This window comes from Macaca fascicularis, chromosome 8 (assembly GCF_037993035.2).
Source record: "Macaca fascicularis isolate 582-1 chromosome 8, T2T-MFA8v1.1".
Lineage (NCBI taxonomy): Eukaryota > Metazoa > Chordata > Mammalia > Primates > Cercopithecidae > Macaca > Macaca fascicularis.
The window spans coordinates 7,342,569-7,360,630 of NC_088382.1; the positions used below are offsets into that span (position 1 = coordinate 7,342,569).

Consider the following 18,062-nt stretch of genomic DNA (forward strand, 5'->3'; position numbering starts at 1 on the left):
AATGTGTGACTTGAACACGTTTGATTAAACTCCAATTCTTTAGCACACACCATGCTGGTTTCTCCTGAGGTGGAATGATTTTGTGACTGCATGAACTTTAAACTGACAATGATTGTTTGCCCAGCACACGGGAGCTCTTTGAGAGTGGATCCTGAGCCAATGAGGCAGAGTGAAAAGACAGAGCAGTGGATGGGAGATTGGTGGTGTGATTTGGGCCTTCATTTCCATTTGAGTCTGAAGCCCAAACTCCTGCTTGAAATTCCTAGAATGTGGAATGTTGTTTTGTTTAAAATCCTAGGATTCTGGTAGGTGCATCCCAAGTATCTTGAGACACAAAGACACATCAAATGTGAAAGAGATGTAAAGACAGAAATCTTGCGAGAAGGTATTTATTTGGGATGAGAAAAGGAAATTTAGGGCAAGGTAGAGGAGTAACAAGAATTTCTTTTAACTCTCAAAGTAACTTCTGAGCTTGTTTTTCTTGATTCTGCAAGCTCAGCGGCAACAGATCCGATAGAGTCAACCACAAAAGTCGCAGGACCGCAAATGCCGTTATAACAGACGGCAAATTCCTAGTACGCAAATGCACCTCAAGCCTCTCTCTGACTCTGGGGACACAAACAGAGCATCATAAATGTATCAGAAGGTCTGCAGTGGGTGGTAAAGGGAATTCTGGAGAAGTCACGTGCTAGCTGAGGAATGATGTTGGCTGCATTAGGGCCGGTAGCATGAACAACCTCAGTCAATAGGAATAAATACACAGAGCAGTGCCAGCCATGCAGTGTCTGAGACTTATTCTCATTTGCTCTCATTTTTGTGCCTCTGCCCCATCACACACACACACCTGAACACACTCTTAGGCTTGGCTCTGCTTTTCAAAAAGTATTCTATAGATACAGTAAAATGTTCTCCTTATAGTGAAGTCTACTTGTATGATTCCAGAAAGAACTAGTCAGACTGTCTATTTATATCTTAAACCTACTGAATTTCCCAGACATATCTTCATTTCAAGTTTTATTATTTAATTTTATTGATTTTCTAAAGTGAAAGGATCATTAAGGAAGTAAAGGAATAAAAGGATTGTTACTCTCCAGGCAGAGCTGCCTCAAGTCTTTAAAGACAGAAAACCTGTTAGATTTATTTGGCTCTCTATTCAATTTATAGATGAGAAAACCAAGGCCCAGAGATGCTAAATGAAGCCACCTAAGTGACATGGACCATTGAGTCTCGATTCCCGACTCTGTCTCCCATCCATCCCTCTAGACCCTGCAGCTCTGCGTGCCGGCCTGTCTCACCTGAAAGCGGAAGAGCGGCGTTTTCAGGCCATGTAAAGGAATGAGCCATTCCCTGATCATCTGCTCCAGGCTGCTCCTGGATGGCAGCTTCATCAGCTCTTGCCTGACGTGCCTCTGCCTGAGCGTGCAGGGCCACCAGGAGAAGCATGGCGGTGAGGAGGGCAAAGGTCCTCATGGCTGGAGTGACCTGGAGGAGGAAGAGCAGGAGCAGACAAGTCCGGAGAGACTAGTTAGCCTGGATTTCTATGTCTGCAGAGAGAAGGCTCAGAGACAGGAAATCTTGAACCTTCTCAGAGAGAGGAGGTGTGCATTTCACTGGAGATTGTGTGGGATCCCATTGGTCTCAATGTCCATGTTTTCTTCCTTGGCTCTCCCAGCTTTCACTCTAGTTTGAATCTCTATGTTTAGTGTCTGTGCTGGGTGGAGAGGATGGTGAAGATGAGGAACCTGGCATCTTTTTCCTGTTTCTCACTTCATTACATATTTACTTTTTACTGTTCTACCAAAGGATAACAGCAGTGCTTTGTTCAGTAAGTTCAGGATACAAATGTCTCCTTTCCTTCAGATGGCCCCACGACTCTCTATGGGTCTACACTCTGGCAGCAGGCATGAATTCCTATCAAGTGAAGGGTCATTTATTGCAGGCATCAAGGGCATGACCAGTCTCATGAAGGCATGGGGTGAGTAGCCTCCTGTAGGGGCCAGTGTGAAGAGGACAATGACCCTACCATACGATAGGTGAAATGAACACAGTGATATCGAGGTAAAAAGTTCATCTACACCCAAAAATTTATTTTTCCAGCTCCATTGAGATATGAATAAAAATTGAAAATGATTTATATCTACTGTATACCACCTTAGGATTTGACATTTGTATACGTGTGGTCCTTTATTGTATACTATATACACAAATCAACTCAAAATAGATCGAAGACCCAAACATAGACCTGAAACCATAAAATAATGAGAGGAACATATGAAGATAACACTTTGACATTGATATTGGTAATGATATCTTTGCTGTGACATCAAAGACACAGGCAATAAAAGGGAAAATAGTCAAGTGGAGTTGTGTTGACCGCTAAAGCATCTGCACGTCAAAAAACAAAACAACAAACAACTGAATGAAAAAGCAACCCAGAAAATGAAAGACAATGACTGCAAACCCTAAATGCTAGAAAGGGTAAATATCCAAATACATAAGGAAGTCAAACAACTCAATAGCAAATAACAAATAACCTGATTGAAAAATAGGCTGAGGAGCAGGATGGGCTTTTCTCCACATCAAAGAATGTTTTAAGGAGCTACTGTTGCTCTATTGGACATGTCAAGTAGGACATGTGTATTTAGACAGAAATTCCTTGAGTTTCTCTATTAACTGAGCTGGTAGCCAGTGCTCCCAGCAGCCACCAGAGGTTCAGACAGAAAAGCACAGCAGGGAATTCACCCACTAGGTCCCTCTGGGGTGGCCCAGGAGTCACAGGTCAGACTGGGGACACAGCTTCCATGTTGAAACCTCAATGGGAAAGTTTAAGGTTTCTGTTACTTACAGATCCTTGTGCTACGCAGAGTGACCAGAGAGGGCAGACAGCAGTCCTCTGTCCCAGTTCTCCTGTAACAAGGGCAGTTGTGCACAAACAGGAGAGGACTTCCCTATTTAAGTGTCATTTGGGATCAGGTGTCCTAATATCCTGGGTTACTTTCCGTTGGGTACATTAAATAACTCTTTTGGCAAGGACAGTTGAGAAATTTGGTGGGAAGCCTGGGTTCACACAGGAGTCCAGGGAGGCTCCCCTTATCTTCCTTGGTCAGTTCAGCCCTGGCCAGGCCCAGGCAGCAACCAACGATGGATTCCCCATGACTCCTAAGACAATGGACCCCGAGATGCCTGTGCTGGTGGCTGAGGCTGAGCTCGCTGCATCAAGGGAATATTTAAAGCCCCCAAGAGAGCCTGGCCTGCATCTCACAGGATACGCTCTGTTAGCGAGACAAGGACCTGACCTAATTGACACCCATGCACAGGAAAGGATTAGGAATCTTGCCTGAACCAGCCTCCCCAGTACCTGTGCTCTCACCATAACAAAACATCAAAGCCGATGGCTGGGCTGGGATGTTGCAGACCACCTGGTTGAGACTGAATATCACCTCGGCTTGTGTTTCCAGGCAGGGCAGGTTCTGTTGGGTTCGTTAAGGATGTGCACACAGCATGTGGTTCCCTGGAGCGGACAGTTGCCTCATTGCTTGGGCAATGGACAGTTTAAGGCTAAACGAGTGTCTAGGACCATCGGGTCCAAGGACTCCTGAGTTTGCTGCTTGAGACCTAATGTCTCTTGGAAATCTCTCAGGGAGGCGGCCAAGGTGGCAGCGAGATGGGTGTTAGCTTGCATCACCTGGTGCTGTGTGCTCAAATACCTTGTTCCGTAGCCAATTCTGGGCAGGCTTATGAGTCTCCATACACACAGCATGAGTGGGACGATCACTGAGTGCTTGAGATATGCGGGCTTCAGCTCCTCTGGTCCCTCCTGTGTTGTTTGAGAAGTCCTAGGGAGACTCGTTTACGTTTTAAATATACCACTCATTACCCTCAGTCTCTTTCTCATAGTGAGGTAGGTGGAATAAGGTTTCTGAAAATGAGAAAAGAATCAGTCACTCCTGAGGGAATAAATACCTAAGGTGAGGTTGCTGAACCCAGTGTGCAGGCCGGGAAGCCCCTGTCACCATGGGAGGGTCGTGGACAGCGCCGGTCCAGCAGGCTGGGCACTCATGGCCTCCCCTGAAGCTCTGTGTGAAGGAAGCAGGTATTGGGCTGTGGTGGACTGGGGGCAGTGGAGTGACAGCTGAAGCATCTCCCTCAATCTTAATGAAGGAAGAGGTGTCTCAAGCCTTGTGGGGGTGGTCGCTGTGGCAGAGCAGTGGGGTTGGCTGTCTCTTGAGGAAGCAGTGAGCTCCTGATGTGTGACAGCCCCAGGAACTTCAGCATTGGAGGAAGTCAGCAACAGTCTCATCCCAGCAGAAAAAGAAAGTCGGGCTGTTTGGGGAAACTGAGGCCCAGGTGAAGGTTTTAGGTTCTAGGGCATTAGCAGGTGCCTGTAGGGGCCTAGTGACAAGGTTATAGGGCAAAATATGAAGTGGTGTATATGCACATGAGGAAGATCTCTGAGTTCTGGTAATGCCTTCATGTCCTTTAGAAGTGAAACCTGGACTTGCTTCCTCTACACAGAACACACTCCAGTCCATAGGCATTTCCCCAGCACTGCATGAGGGTTATCACTGAAGAGTTGGTTAGATTTGGGCATGGGGTTGTTACACACAGGTCCCCCAAGTTCATAGTTTTTGCATAGCTTCTAGGGCAGCCTTAAAATTTGACTGAGACTCTATAAGTTCCTTGCACCATAAAGTAATGGGATTACACTGAAGGCAAATGGTGATCTCAGCAAAATTCCACTCAATGATGTCAACCTTGGGGTACCCAGCAAAGCACAAGGTAAAGGAAGCTGAAAGGCAAGGGTTTGGTTACTGGACATGAGTCAGTGGCGTGTCTTGGGGATAGCGAGATCCGTACCTGCAGCAGTAAGGAGAGGCTGTTTGGTGGTGACTTCATGGTCGAAGTGATTTTCCTCTACAAGGGACTTAAAGAGATAAGTAAGCAAAAAAGAAATAACCCCTTTAAAATGTATGCCTGGGCATGAACAGATATGTCTCAAAAAAAGACTACAAAAGGCCAAAAAAAAAAAAAAAAAAAGGAAAATATGCTTTACATTACTGATCATTAGAGAAATGCAATTTAAAATCTCAAAGAGATACTAACTCACACTAGTCAGAATGGCTGTAATTAAAATTCAAATAAATAACAGATATTGGCAGGACTGCATAGAGAAGAGAAGGCTTATACACTATTGGGGGAGTGATAAGGATTTCAGGCACAGTGGCAAGCAGTTTAGAAATTTGCCAAATAACTTAACAGAGAACTCTCATTCCACTGAACAATCCCACTACTGGGTATATATCCAAAGGAAAACAAATCATTCTGCCTAAAAGACACACGCACCCGTATGTTCATGCGAGCATCATTCATGATAACAAAGGCATGGAATCAACCTACATGCCCATCCGTGGTGGATTGGATGAAGAAAATGTGGCACATATACATCATGGAATGCTACAGTCATAAGAGAGAATGAAATTGTGTTGTTTGCAGAAAGATGGATGCAGCTGGAAGCCATTATCCTTAGTGAATTAACGCAGGAGCAGGAAACCAGATATAGCATGATCTCACTTATAAGTGGGAGCAACACAGCGGGTACTCATGGACTCATACACATAAACGTGGGAAGAATAGGCAGCAGGGACTGGGAGAGGGAACAGGGATGGAGGAGGGCAAATGTTGCAGGCCTGTCTATTGTGTAGTATGCTTTCTATCTGGGTGATTGGATAAATTGTACCCAAACCCTCAACATTGCCCTATAGATCCACCCTGCATATAGCAAACCTGAACATGGACCCAGGAATCTAAAATGTAAGTTGAAAAATAACAAGATTCATTGACGTGTCTGGTTCCAGTGAAGCTGATATCTCCCTGGATGGTCTCTTGGGCAGGGGCACTGTTGTCTGAGGTAGTGGCCATGCTGGTGTTGGTGGCCTTCCCAAGTGGTCACACAAGAAGTGATGTGGGTTCTGGGAGTTCCGTTTACTGCTGCTGTTGCACAACCTGACAGCTCTTGTGTGTCTGGTTCAGCAGCAGCCGTACCAGCAGCACCCAGAGTGATTTCAGGAGTTCAGGGAGCACAGAATGTGCTGCAAGTGGCTCCGAGTCAGTGGTGGCTCCGAGTCAGTGGTGGCTCCTGGTTCTGCCTTCTTCACCCCTAACCTGGTGTCCTGATGTCCTTCCCTCCCAGGCTTGGCTGCAGTGGTGAGCACTCCCAGCTAGTGCGTGGTACTCCTTTCCCAGCCTGTGTTGAGGTTGCACCTGTTCCTTGTCCAGTGGCTTTCAAACTTTCATCCTGAATAACACAGAGATTCTTCTCATGCAGTCCCTTTCACATTTCCTTTTGGAGTGCCCCAGAACCTTCGCAGAACTCTAGAGTTTAAGCAAGCAGGAGTTTTGCCTAAAGTCTTTGCAACACTTTTTCTTCCATGTTTATCCTCAGTCCCCACCCCCAGTCCAATTTTCCTATTCTCTCTACCAGTGTCAACACCCAGTGACAGTAGACATGGCTTAAGCTCTTCTTTCATACACATACAAGAAACATTGAAGTGAGTCTGAACTCTCCATAAGAGCCTTGACATCACTGGATTGGAGGAAATATTCTGGGGAAGCTGTGGGTGAGGGTGCAGGTGCAGACCTGAGAGGAGAGAGGCCTCCGGAGCAGCAAGGATATTCCCACACACGCTGAGGCTGTCTGGTGGCCCCAGCAGATAGTGTGTGTGGACCTTGGGCAGGCCCCTGAGACCTGGTTGTGACCCGGTAGAGAAGGGCAGTCATGGAACACAGCATGTATGTTATCATGAGGCAGAGCGTTTGCATGGGGATGAGCTCTGAGGAGGACTGGCCACATTGCAGCTCCTCAGAGAGCACCGTCCTGTCCCTCCCCGCATCCGTTTGTTCACTCTCCTGCAGGGAGGATCATGGTGCAGCCTGTGCCACACAGAGACTCCCGGGCCTGCAGATCCAGCTGAGACAGGCAGGAAATCCAAGCTCCCTGCAATTTATCTGCTTTTTCTAGCTGCCTCTCTCAGGTTTTCTATGTGTCAGGTGTCGTTGTCTGCAGCAATTTTACAATAAACCATGAAGGAATAACTTCCTTGAACTGTTTTAAAAGGTGGCCCTAAATCCCTGACTCTTTTCACATAAGAATGGAGGTGAAATTCTCTCCTGTTGAATCTAGGTCGGGTGACATGTTGACCAGTTGAACACACCTGACTTAGCACCATGCCATTTGTTGGGCTAAAGTCATGAGAAGTTTTTATCTTTCGCTTCCTCTGTATTGGATGGTGCTGCAGCCTGAATGTTTTTGTCCCTCTGAAATTCGTATGTTGAAATCCCTACCCCAGGTATTAGCACGAAAAGGTGGGGCTTTCTGGGGGATGATGAGGTCGGGAGGGTGGAGTCCTCATGAATAGGATCGGTACCCCCGATGAAGAGGTCTCAGAGAGCTCCTTCATTCCTTCCCTCAGGTGAGGAAGTAGTGAGAAGATGCCCTCTATGAACCTAGAAGCTGGTCTTTACCAGACACCAAATCTGTTGGCACCTTGATTTGGACTTCTCACTCTCGAGAACACTGAGAAATGTATTTCTGTTGTTTATAAGTCACTTGGTGTATGATTTTTTTTTTCAACACCCCACATATGCTAAGAATGCTGGTGCCTTTGAAGCCCAGATACAATGCTTGGAGGAAGTCTAAGCACTGTGAAAAAAGAGGAGCTGAACCCAACTGCAAGGATGAGCTAGAGAACACAGAGCAACCAGCTTTGTAGGAAAAACAAACTCTGATATGCAGTGTTTATAAATCTCTGGTTGAAATCCTCCTAGCTCTGAGTGGGATATAAAGTGTCACACCTATCTTTTCTCTCATGAGCTGGCATGACCTGGCCTCGGTGCATCACAGGGTCTCATCGCTCAGCCTGTCAGAACTCCCCCTGAGCCAGTCCAGCACTCCCTCTACCTATGCGCAAGCATCTTGACCCTGAGGTTTTCAGATCCCAGCAGCAACTCTCCTATGATGGCCGAGGAGGGAGCCACGTCACAATAGCAAATGTGTGAATGAAGACCTGATCGTGCTGTTTTAATCCACTACGTTTTCTGGTGTCTTTTCACACAGCCCTAGATGAACAGAGGGCATTTTCACAGTATTGGTGAGGAAGTGGATTTGTACATATTTTGTGTGTTTAAATCTCAGCTTCTCTAAAATCTTGAGGAAATAGGAACAAATTTTCTCAACTTATTCCCAAAGTGTCACAAAGAGTCCATCGTGGTGGGGGCGTGGAATTGTGGACTCTATGGAGTGACTGAAGAACCCTCCTCTCCCATTCTTAGTGTGAATTTTTACTGTGTGGAGCAGGGGTAGTGTGGGATCCAGGTGGAGTCTCAACCTCTCCCCTCAGTGACAGACTCAGAGGAGGGCATGGGACTTGGGAGTTGGCTGAAACAATGGAGAGAGAAGTAGGGATTTTCTCCCTGAGATCAGCAACGGAGGCCATGGGGAGATAACCATAATTCACATGGCTGTCACCTGGGAGAGTCCAAGTTAAGATCAAAGGGAAAATGGGGGAAATAACAGGTAAAGACAACAAGGTCACTTATGCTTTGAGGCCTTCAATGAGGGACTTCATGAAGCCAGAATTCTTTCTTAATTTTCAGGTGTGGCAGTGAAAATGTTAACTCAGCTTATTGTGGTTTCTTAAACTCGAATGCAGAACTCAACTAATATGCCTGAAAATGATATAAAAACATTACCTAGCTCAGAGAATCTGAGTTAAAGACAGTACAGTGCATAAGAAGAGGAAATGAGGGCAGATGACAGGTGTCCTGGGTGCAGCCTGGGGAACAGAATCCCGGGTGATTCCCATGCACATTTCTGTGGGAGAACAGCCTTACTGGTTCTGATCAGCAGGGACGGAGGACAGCTATGGGAGAGGCTGGAAGGAGATCCGGTGACTCAGCAACTGGGACCTTCATACTTGAGATTGAGAGATGGAGGAATTCCAGGTGGTGGCAGGGCCATGGGGTGGAGGGCTGAAAGAAAGGTGGGGGTCACTGTCAGCCAGGAGGATACAGCATTGAGAGGTTGGGAGGGTGACTGAGAGGAAATGTTAGAGTGAGCTCTTTCCCTTAGGTTCTTCATGAGTTGTTTGTTTCTTAGTGAAAAAGGAAAAAATTCAGGTATTCCTAAAATAGAATGAGTCCTTTTCAGATCTCTTTCCTTCTGGGTTTGCTTGTAAGCCGAGTTTAGAAAATCAGAAAAGAAATAACAAAAGAAACCTATTTCATTTGTTGTACAAAAAAAATTCACCAAGACGTTTTAAATTGCGAAGGAAGCGCTTATTGAAGACTGGTGAAATAGGAATCAAACTGTTGCAGTAGGGAGAGCCATTGGCATCAACTTCCCTGAAGACAAAGGCAGGAAAGGTTAAACCCTGGGTGAGCTAGAGGAAATGCACTGGAGGTTGGCGCCCACTCTGTCCTCCCTGAGTTCTGCATGGGCTTCCCCATCCATGCGGTGTCTCAGTGGGGTGCCTGGAACCCTGAGCTACCCAGCACCCTGAAGAAACAAGAAGGCTGCCGTGTTCCTGGTGAATCACTTTCCCTCCCTCATCCCTTATCTCCTCTGAAACTGTGTTTTCCAGGCAGAATCAGGTTCTCAGGTGTTAAGGCAACACAAGAGCATGCGTGTTGCAAAGTGCAGTGGAGCATTTGTGCGTGTGCATTTTGTGAGTGTGAAGATGACTTTATGGGAGTGAAATCCAGGTCTTAGTAGACATGACTGGAGGGTGCTCTTAATCAGGACTTCCTGGTGTGGGCTGCTGCGCTTTCTGTACCATAATCCCACCTTTGCTAACAACTCATTTCCCTCTTAAAGTTGTTTCAGTGGATCTCCTGTAGCCCTATGTCTTAAAAGGTAAATGTGTGACTGGGACGCGTTCGATAAAACTCCAATTGTTCAGTACAGAGCATGTTGGTTTCTCCTGAGGAGGAATGATTTTGTGACTGCATGAACTTTAAACTGACAATGATTGTATGCCCAGCACACGGGAGCTCTTTGAGAGTGGATCCAGAGCCAATGAGGCAGAGTGAAAATACAAAGCAGTGGATGGGGAGATTGATGGTGTGATTTGGGCCTTCATTTCCATTTGAGTCTGAAGCCCAAACTCCTGCTTGAAATTCCTAGAATGTGGAATATTGTTTTGTTTAAAACCTTAGGATTCTGGAAGGTGCATCCCAAGTGTCTTGAGGCACGAAGACACATCAAAGGGGAAAGAATGTAAAGACACAAATCTTGCGAGAAGGTATTTATTTGGGATGAGAAAAGGAAACTGAGGAGAAGGTACAGCAGTAGCAAGAATTTCTTGTAACTCTCAAAGTAACTTCTGAGCATATTTTTTTTGATTCTGGAAGCTCAGCGGCAGCAGATCCGGTGGAGTCAACCACGAAAAGCGCAGGACCCAAGGTGACATTATAACAAATGGCAGAATCCTCGTGTGCAAACGCACCTCAAGCCTTTCGCTGACTCTGGGAACACAGAGAGAGCATCGTAAATGGATCAGAAGGTCAGCAGTGGGTGGCAAAGGGAATTTTGGAGAAGTCATGTGCTAGCTAATGAGGGATGTTGGCTGCATTAGGGCCGGTAGCATGAACAACTTCAGTCAATAAGAATAAATACACAGAGCAGTGCTGGTCACACAGGATTTGAGACTTATTCTCATTTGCTTTCATTGTTGTGCTTCTGCCCCATCAGACACACACCTGAACGCACTCTTAGGCTTGGCTCTACTCTTAGAAACGGTTGTATAGATACAGTCAAATATTATCCATGTAATGAAGATGACTTGTTTGAATCCAGAAAGAACTAGTCAGACTGTCTCTTCATATCTTAAACCTACTGAATTTCACAGACATATGTTGATTTCAAGTCTTATTTTTTAATTTTATTGATTCTCTAAAGTGAAAGGATCATTAAGGAAGTAAAGGAATAAAAGAATGGTTACTCTCCAGGCAGAGCTGCCTCAAGTCTTTATAGACAGAAAACCTGCTAGATTTATTTGGTTCTCTATTCAATTTATCGATGAGAAAACCAAGGCCCAGAGATGCTAAATGAAGTCATCTAGGTGACAAGGACCACTGAGACTCGATTCCCGACTCTGTCTCCCATCCATCCCTCTAGACCCTGCAGCTCTGCATGCCGGCCTGTCTCACCTGAAAGCGGAAGAGCGGCGTTTTCAGGCCATGTAAAGGAATGAGCCATTCCCTGATCATCTGCTCCAGGCTGCTGCTGGGCGGCAGCTTCATCCGCTCTTGCCTGACGTGCCTCTGCCTGAGCCTGCAGGGCCACCAGGAGAAGCATGGCAGTGAGGAGGGCAAAGGTCCTCATGGCTGGAGTGACCTGGAAGAGGGAGAGCAGGAGCGGACAAGTCGGGAGAGAGGAGTTAGTCTGGATTACTATGTCTGCAGAGAGAAGGCTCAGAGACAGGAAACCTTGAACCTTCTCAGAGAGAGGAGGTGTGCATTTCGTTGGAGATTGTGTGGGATCCCATTGGTCTCAATGTCCATGTTTTCTTCTTTTGCTCTCCCAGCTTTCACTCTAGTTTGAATCTCTATGTTTAGTGTCTGTGCTGGTTTGGAGAGGATGATGATGAGGATTCCTGTTTCTCACTTTACGAAATATTTACTTTTAACTCTTCTAGCAAAGGATAACAGCAGTGATTTTATTCAATGAGGTCAGGCGACAAATGTCTCTTCCTGCAGATGACCCTACTACTCTCTGTAGGTCTACACTCTGGCAGCAGGCATGAATTCCTATCAAGTAAAGAGTCATTTATTGGAGGCATCAAGGGCTTGACCACACTCCTGAAGGCATGGGGTGAGTAGCCTCCTGTAGGGGCCAGTGTGAAGAGAACAATGACCCTATCATATGATAGGTGAAATGAAAACTGACATATCGAGGTAAAAAGTTCATCTACAGCCAAAAATTTGTTTCCAGCTCTATAGAGATGTGAATAAGAATTAAAAATGGTATATATCTACTGTACTGCACCTTAGGATTTGATGTTTGTATACATGTGGTCCTTTATCATATACTATATACACAAATCAACTCAAAATGGATCGAAGACCCAAACATAGACCTGAAACCATAAAACGACGAGAGGAATATATGAAGATGACGCTTTGACATTGATGTTGGTAATGATATCTTTGCTACGACACCAAAGACACAGGCAATAAATGGGAAAAGAGGCAAGTGGGGCTGCCTTGACCTCTAAAGCATCTGCAAGTCAAAAAAGAAACCAACAAACAAATAATCAACTGAGTGAAAAAGCAACTCAGAAAATGAAAGATAATAGTTGCAAACCCTAAGTGGTAGAAAGGGTAAATATCTAAATACGTAAGGAAGTCAAGCAACTCAATAGCAAATAACAAATAACCTGATTGAAAAACAGGCCAAGGAGCAGGATCAGCATCTCTCCAAATAAAAGGATGTTTTAAGGAGCTATTGTTGTCTCTGTTGGACGTGTCAAATAGGACACGTGTAATTAGAAGGAAATTCCTTGAGTTTCTCTATTAATTGAGCTGGTAGCCAATGCTCCCAGCAGCCCCCAGAGGTTCAGACAGAAATGCACAGCAGGGGATTCACCCACTAGGTCCCTCTGGGGTGGCCTGGGAGTCACAGGTCAGATTGGGTGCACAGCTTCAATGTTCAAACCTCGACAGGAAAGTTTAAGTTTTGTGTTACTTACAGATCCTCAAGTTAGGCAGAGTGAAGAGAGAGGGCAGACAGCAGTCCTCTGTCCCGGGTCTCCTGTAGCAAGAGCAGCCGTGCACAAACAGCAGAGGACTTCCCTATTTAAGAGTCATTTGGGATCAGGTGTCCTAATATCCTGGGTTACTTTCCGTTGGGTATATTAAATAACTCTTTTGTCAAGGGCAGTTGAGAAATTTGGTGGGAAGCTGGGATTCAGACAGAGGGTCCCCTCATCTTCCTTGGTCAGCCCTGGCCAGGCCCAGGCAGCAACCAACGATGGATTCTCCATGACTCCTAAGACAATGGACCCCGAGATGGCTGAGGCTGAGCTCGCTGCATCAAGGGATTACTTAAAGCCCCCAGGAGAGCCTGGCCTGCATGTCACAGGATACACTCTGTTAGAGAAGCAAGGACACGATTGACACCCATGCACAGGAGAGGATGAGGAATCTTGCGCTGAACCAGCCTCCCCAGTACCTGTGCTCTAACCATAACAACACATCAAAGCCTACTGGCTGGGCTGGGATGTTGCAGGACACATGGGGGAGACTGAATCCCATCTCGGCTTGTGTTTTCAGGCAGGGCAATTTTGTTGGGTCGTTAAGGATGTGCACACAGCCTGTGGTTCCCTGGAGCGGACAGTTGCCTCATTGCTTGGGCAATGGACAGCTTAAGGCTAACCGAGTATCTCGGACCATCCGGTCCAAGGACTACTGGGTTTGCTGCTTGAGAACTAACGTCTCTTGGAAGTCTCTCGGGGGGCAGCAAAGGTGGCAGCAAGATGGGTGTTAGCTTGCATCACCTGGTGCTGTGTGCTCAATTTCCTTGCTCTCTAGCCAATTTTGGGCAGGCTTATGAGTCTCCATACACACAGCCTGAGTAGGATGATCACTGTTTGCTTGAGATGCACAGGATTTAGCTCCTGTGGTCTCTCATGTGTTATTTGAGGAGAAGCCCTAGGGAGACCAATGCACATTTTAAAATGTACCACTACCAACCCTCCTCCTCCTTCTCCTAGTGAGGTAGATGGGATAAGGTTTCTAGACATGGGAAAAGAATGTAGTCACTCCTGAGGCAATAAATACCAATGGTGAGGTTTCTGAACCCAGTGTGCAGATTGGGCAGCCCCTGCCGCCATAGGAGGGTCCTATACAGCACTGGTCCAGGAGGCTGGGTGCTCAGGGCCTCCCCTATAGCTCTATGTGAAGGCAGCAGGCATTGGGCTGTGGAGAACTGGGGGTAGTGGATGGAGAGGTACAGTGTCTGTCTCAACCTTAAGTAAGGAGGAGTTATCTCAAGCCTTGTTAGGGGTGGTCACTATGGCAGAGCAGTGGGGTCAGCTGTCCCTCTGAGGAAGCAGAGAGTTCCTGATGTGTGGCAGGCCCAAGACCTTCAGCACTGGAGGAAGTGAGCAACAGTCTCATCCCAGCACAAGAAGAAATTTGGGCTGCTTAGGGAGACTGAAGCCCTGGTGATGGTTTTATTTCCTGGGGCATTAGTAGGTGCGTGGAGGGGCCCAAGGATGAGGTTATAGGGGCAGAATATGAAGGGGTGTGTTTGCAAGTGAGGATAATCTCTGGGTTTTGGAAATGTCTCATTTCTGAAAGAAGTGACACCTGGACCCGCTTCCTGCACACAGGGCACACTCCAGTCCATTAGCATTTCCACAGCATCGCGTGAGTGTTATTACTGGCACAGCTGTTTAGATTCGGGCATTGGGTTATTACACACAGATCTCCCATATTCACAGTTTTTGCGTAGCTTCTAGGGCAGACTTACAATATGACTGAGACTCTGAGAGTTCCTTGCATCTTAAAATAATGGGATCACACTGAAGGCAAATGGTGAGCTCAGCAAAATTCCACTCAATGATGTCATCCTTGGGGTACCCAGCAAAGAACGAGGCAAAGGAAGCAACAAGGCAAGAGTTTGGATCCTGGACATGACCCCACACTATGTCTCGGGGATGGTGAGGTCTGTACCTGTAGAAGAAAGAGAGGCTGGTTGGGGGTGACCTCGTAGTCAAAGTGATTTTCCTCTACAAGGGACTTAAACAAATAAGTAAGCAAAAAAGAAATGACCCCTTTAAAATATGTGCCAGGGCATGAACAGATACTTCTCAAGAAAAGACATACAAGAGGCTAACAAACATGAAAAAAATGCTTTACCTTACTGATCATTAATGAATGTAAATTAAATCCTCAAAGAGACACCATCTCACACTAGTCAGAATGGCTGTTATTAAAAAGTCAAAAATAACAGATATTGGCAGGAATGCATAGAGAAGAGAACAGTTATACACTATTGGGGGAGTGTTAATGTGTTCAGGCACAAGTGGCAAGCAGTTTTAGAGATCTGCCAAATAACTTAACACAAAACTCTGATTCCACCAAGACACATGCACTCATATGTTCATGCGAGCATCATTCACAATAACAAAGACATGGAATCAACCTAGATGCCCATCAGTGGGGAACTGGCTGAAGAAACTGTGGTACACATACACCATGGGATACTGCAGTCATAAAAGAGAATGAAATTGTGTCGTTTGCAGCAAGATGGATGCAGCTGGAAGCCATTATCCTTAGTGAATTAATGCAGGAGCAGAAAACCAAACATCACATGATCTCACTTGTAAGTGGGAGCTACACAGTGGGTAATCATGGACTCATGGACATAAAGGCAGGAAGAATTTCCCAAACCATAAAGGCAGGAAGAATTTCCCAAACCAGCAGCTCCCAGAGTGATTTTAGGAGTTCAGGGAGCACAGAATGCACTGCAAGTGGCTCCAAGTCAGTGGTGGCTCCTAGTTCTGCCTTTCTCACCCCTAACCCAGTGTCCTGATGTCCTTCCCTCCCAGGCTTAGCTGCAGCGGACTGGGAGAGGGACCAGGGAGGGAGGGAGGCAAATGTTGTTGACCTGTCTATTGTGTAGTACGCTGTCTATCTGGGTGATGGGGTAAGTTGTACCCACACCCTCAACATCGCCCTATAGATTCACCCTGCATATAACAAACCTGAACATGAACCCAGAAATCTAAAATAAAAGTTGAAAAATAATGAGATTCATTGTTGTGTCTGGTTCCTATGAAGCTGATGTCTCCCTGGATGATCTCTTGGGCAGGGGCACTGTTGTCTGATGTTGGGGCCATCCCGGTGGTGGTGGTCTTCCCAGGTGTTCACATAAGAAAGGATGTGGGTTCTGGGTATTCTGTTTACTGCTGCTGTTGCACAACCTGTCAGCCTCTGTGTGTCTGGTTCAGCAGCAGCCGTACCAGCAGCACCCAGAGTGATTTTAGGAGTTCAGGGAGCACAGAATGCGCTGCAAGTGGCTCTGAGTCACTGATGGCTCCTGGTTCTGCCTTCCTCACCCCTAACCCAGTGTCCTGATGTCCTTCCCTCCCAGGCTTAGCTGCAGCGGTGAGCACTGCAGGCTAGTGCATGGCACTCCATTCCCAGGACCCACTGGGTTCCCAGTCTGTTGAGGTTGTACCTGTTCCTTGTCCAGTGGCTTTCAAACTTTCATCCCAACTAGCACAGAGATTCTTCTCTTGCAGTCCCTTTCACATTCTTTTCAGACTGCCCTAGAACGTTGGAAGAACTCTGGAGTTTAAGCAATCAGGAGTTTTGTCTAAAAGTCTTTGTAGCGGGGGAACCCGCCCCCGATAATTCAATGTGGGTTCTTTTCTGTTTCCCTTAGTGTTGGCCAGTTTGAGAAATAAAGGGAAAAATTACAAAGAGATAAATTTTAAAGCTGGTTGACCGGGGGAGACATCACATGTTGACAGGTTCTGTGATGCCCCCCAAGTCACAAAACCAGCAAGTTTTGTTAGTGATTTTTAAAAGGGGAGGCAGTGTATGAATAGGTGTGGGTCACAGAGATCACATGTTTCATAAGGTAATACAGTGTTACAAGGCAAATGGAGGCAGGGCGAGATCACAGGACCAGGGTGAAATTAAAATTGCTAATGAAGTTTCAGACACGCATTTCATTAATAACATCTTATCGGGAGACAGGGTTTGAGAGCAGACAACCGGTCTGACCAAAATTTATTAGGCGGGGATTTCCTCGTCCTAATAGGCATGGGAGTGCTACGGGAGACCAGGGCTTATTTCATCCCTTATCTGCAACCGTAAAAGACAGATGTCCCCAGAGCGGTCATTTTAGACACATCCCCCTAGGAATGCATTCTCTTTCTCAGGGATATTCCTTGCTGAGAAAAAGAATTCAGCAATATTTCTCCTATTTTCTTTTGAAAGGAGAGAAATATGGCTCTGTTCCACCAGGTTCTGAGGCAGCCAGACCTAATGGTTATCTCCCTTGTTCCCTGAACATCACTGGTATCCTGTTCTTTTTTCAAGGTGCCCAGATTTCATATTGTTTAACCAATTTGTGCAGTTAACGCAATCATCACAGGGTCCTGAGGCGACATGCATCCCCAGTTTACGAAGATGACAGGATTAAGAGATTAAAATAAAGACAGGCATTGGAAATCACAAGAGTATTGATTTCACTTATTCACTGATAAGTGTCCATGAAATCTTCGCAATTTGTGTTCCGAGATTGCAGTAAAGACGGGCATAAGAAATTGTAAAAGTATTAATTTGGGCAACTAATACATGTCCATGAAATCTTCACAATTTATGTTCTTCTGCCATGGCTTCAGCCGGCCCCTCCGTTTGGGGTCCCTGACTTCCCGCAACATCTTTGCAACACGTTCTCTTCCATGTTTACCCTCAGTCCCCCCGTTATCCCGATTTTCCCATTCTTTCCACCAATGTCAACACCCGGTGTCAGTAGACATGTCTTAAGCTGGTCTTTCATACACATGCATTTGAAGTTCCAGGGAATATTGAAGTGAGTCTGAACTCTCCATAAGTGCCTTGACATCATCAGTTGAAGGAAATATTCTACAGAAATAGTGGGTGAGGGAGCAGGTGTGCCCATGAGAGGAGAGGGGCCTCCAGAGCAGCAAGAATATTCCCACACACTTTGAGGCTGTCTGGTGGCTCCAGCAGACACAGTGTGTGTGGACCTTCGGCATGCCCCTGAGACTTGGTTTTGACCCAGTAGGAAAGGGCTGTTGTGGAACACAGCGTGCATGTTAGTGTGAGGCAGAGCGGGGTTGCATGGGGATGAGCTCTGGGGAGAACTGGCCACATTCCAGCTCCTCAGAGTGCACCGTCCTGTCCCTCCCCTCAGCCGTTTGTCCACCACCCTGTAGGGCGGGGCCTGGTCCTGCCTGTGCCACACAGAGACTCCCCGGCCTGCAGATTCAGCTGGGACAAGCAGGAACTCCAAGTTCCCTGCA

At 46.4% G+C, this 18,062-nt stretch overlaps 1 long non-coding RNA gene across 5 annotated transcripts in view; it reads left to right on the plus strand.

The window, feature by feature from the left end:
- The window catches only part of LOC102115048 (uncharacterized), a 275,169-nt gene that overhangs the window by 133,005 nt on the left and 124,102 nt on the right, over window positions 1–18,062 (plus strand). Inside the window, exon 6 of one of the 5 annotated variants that reach the window (XR_012417010.1) lies at window positions 1,165–4,953. The exons of the other annotated variants lie outside the window; for them this stretch is intronic. This is a non-coding gene — a long non-coding RNA (uncharacterized lncRNA). Of the gene's footprint in view, window positions 1–1,164; window positions 4,954–18,062 lie in introns of those variants that run through there. 5 annotated transcript variants of the gene reach the window in all.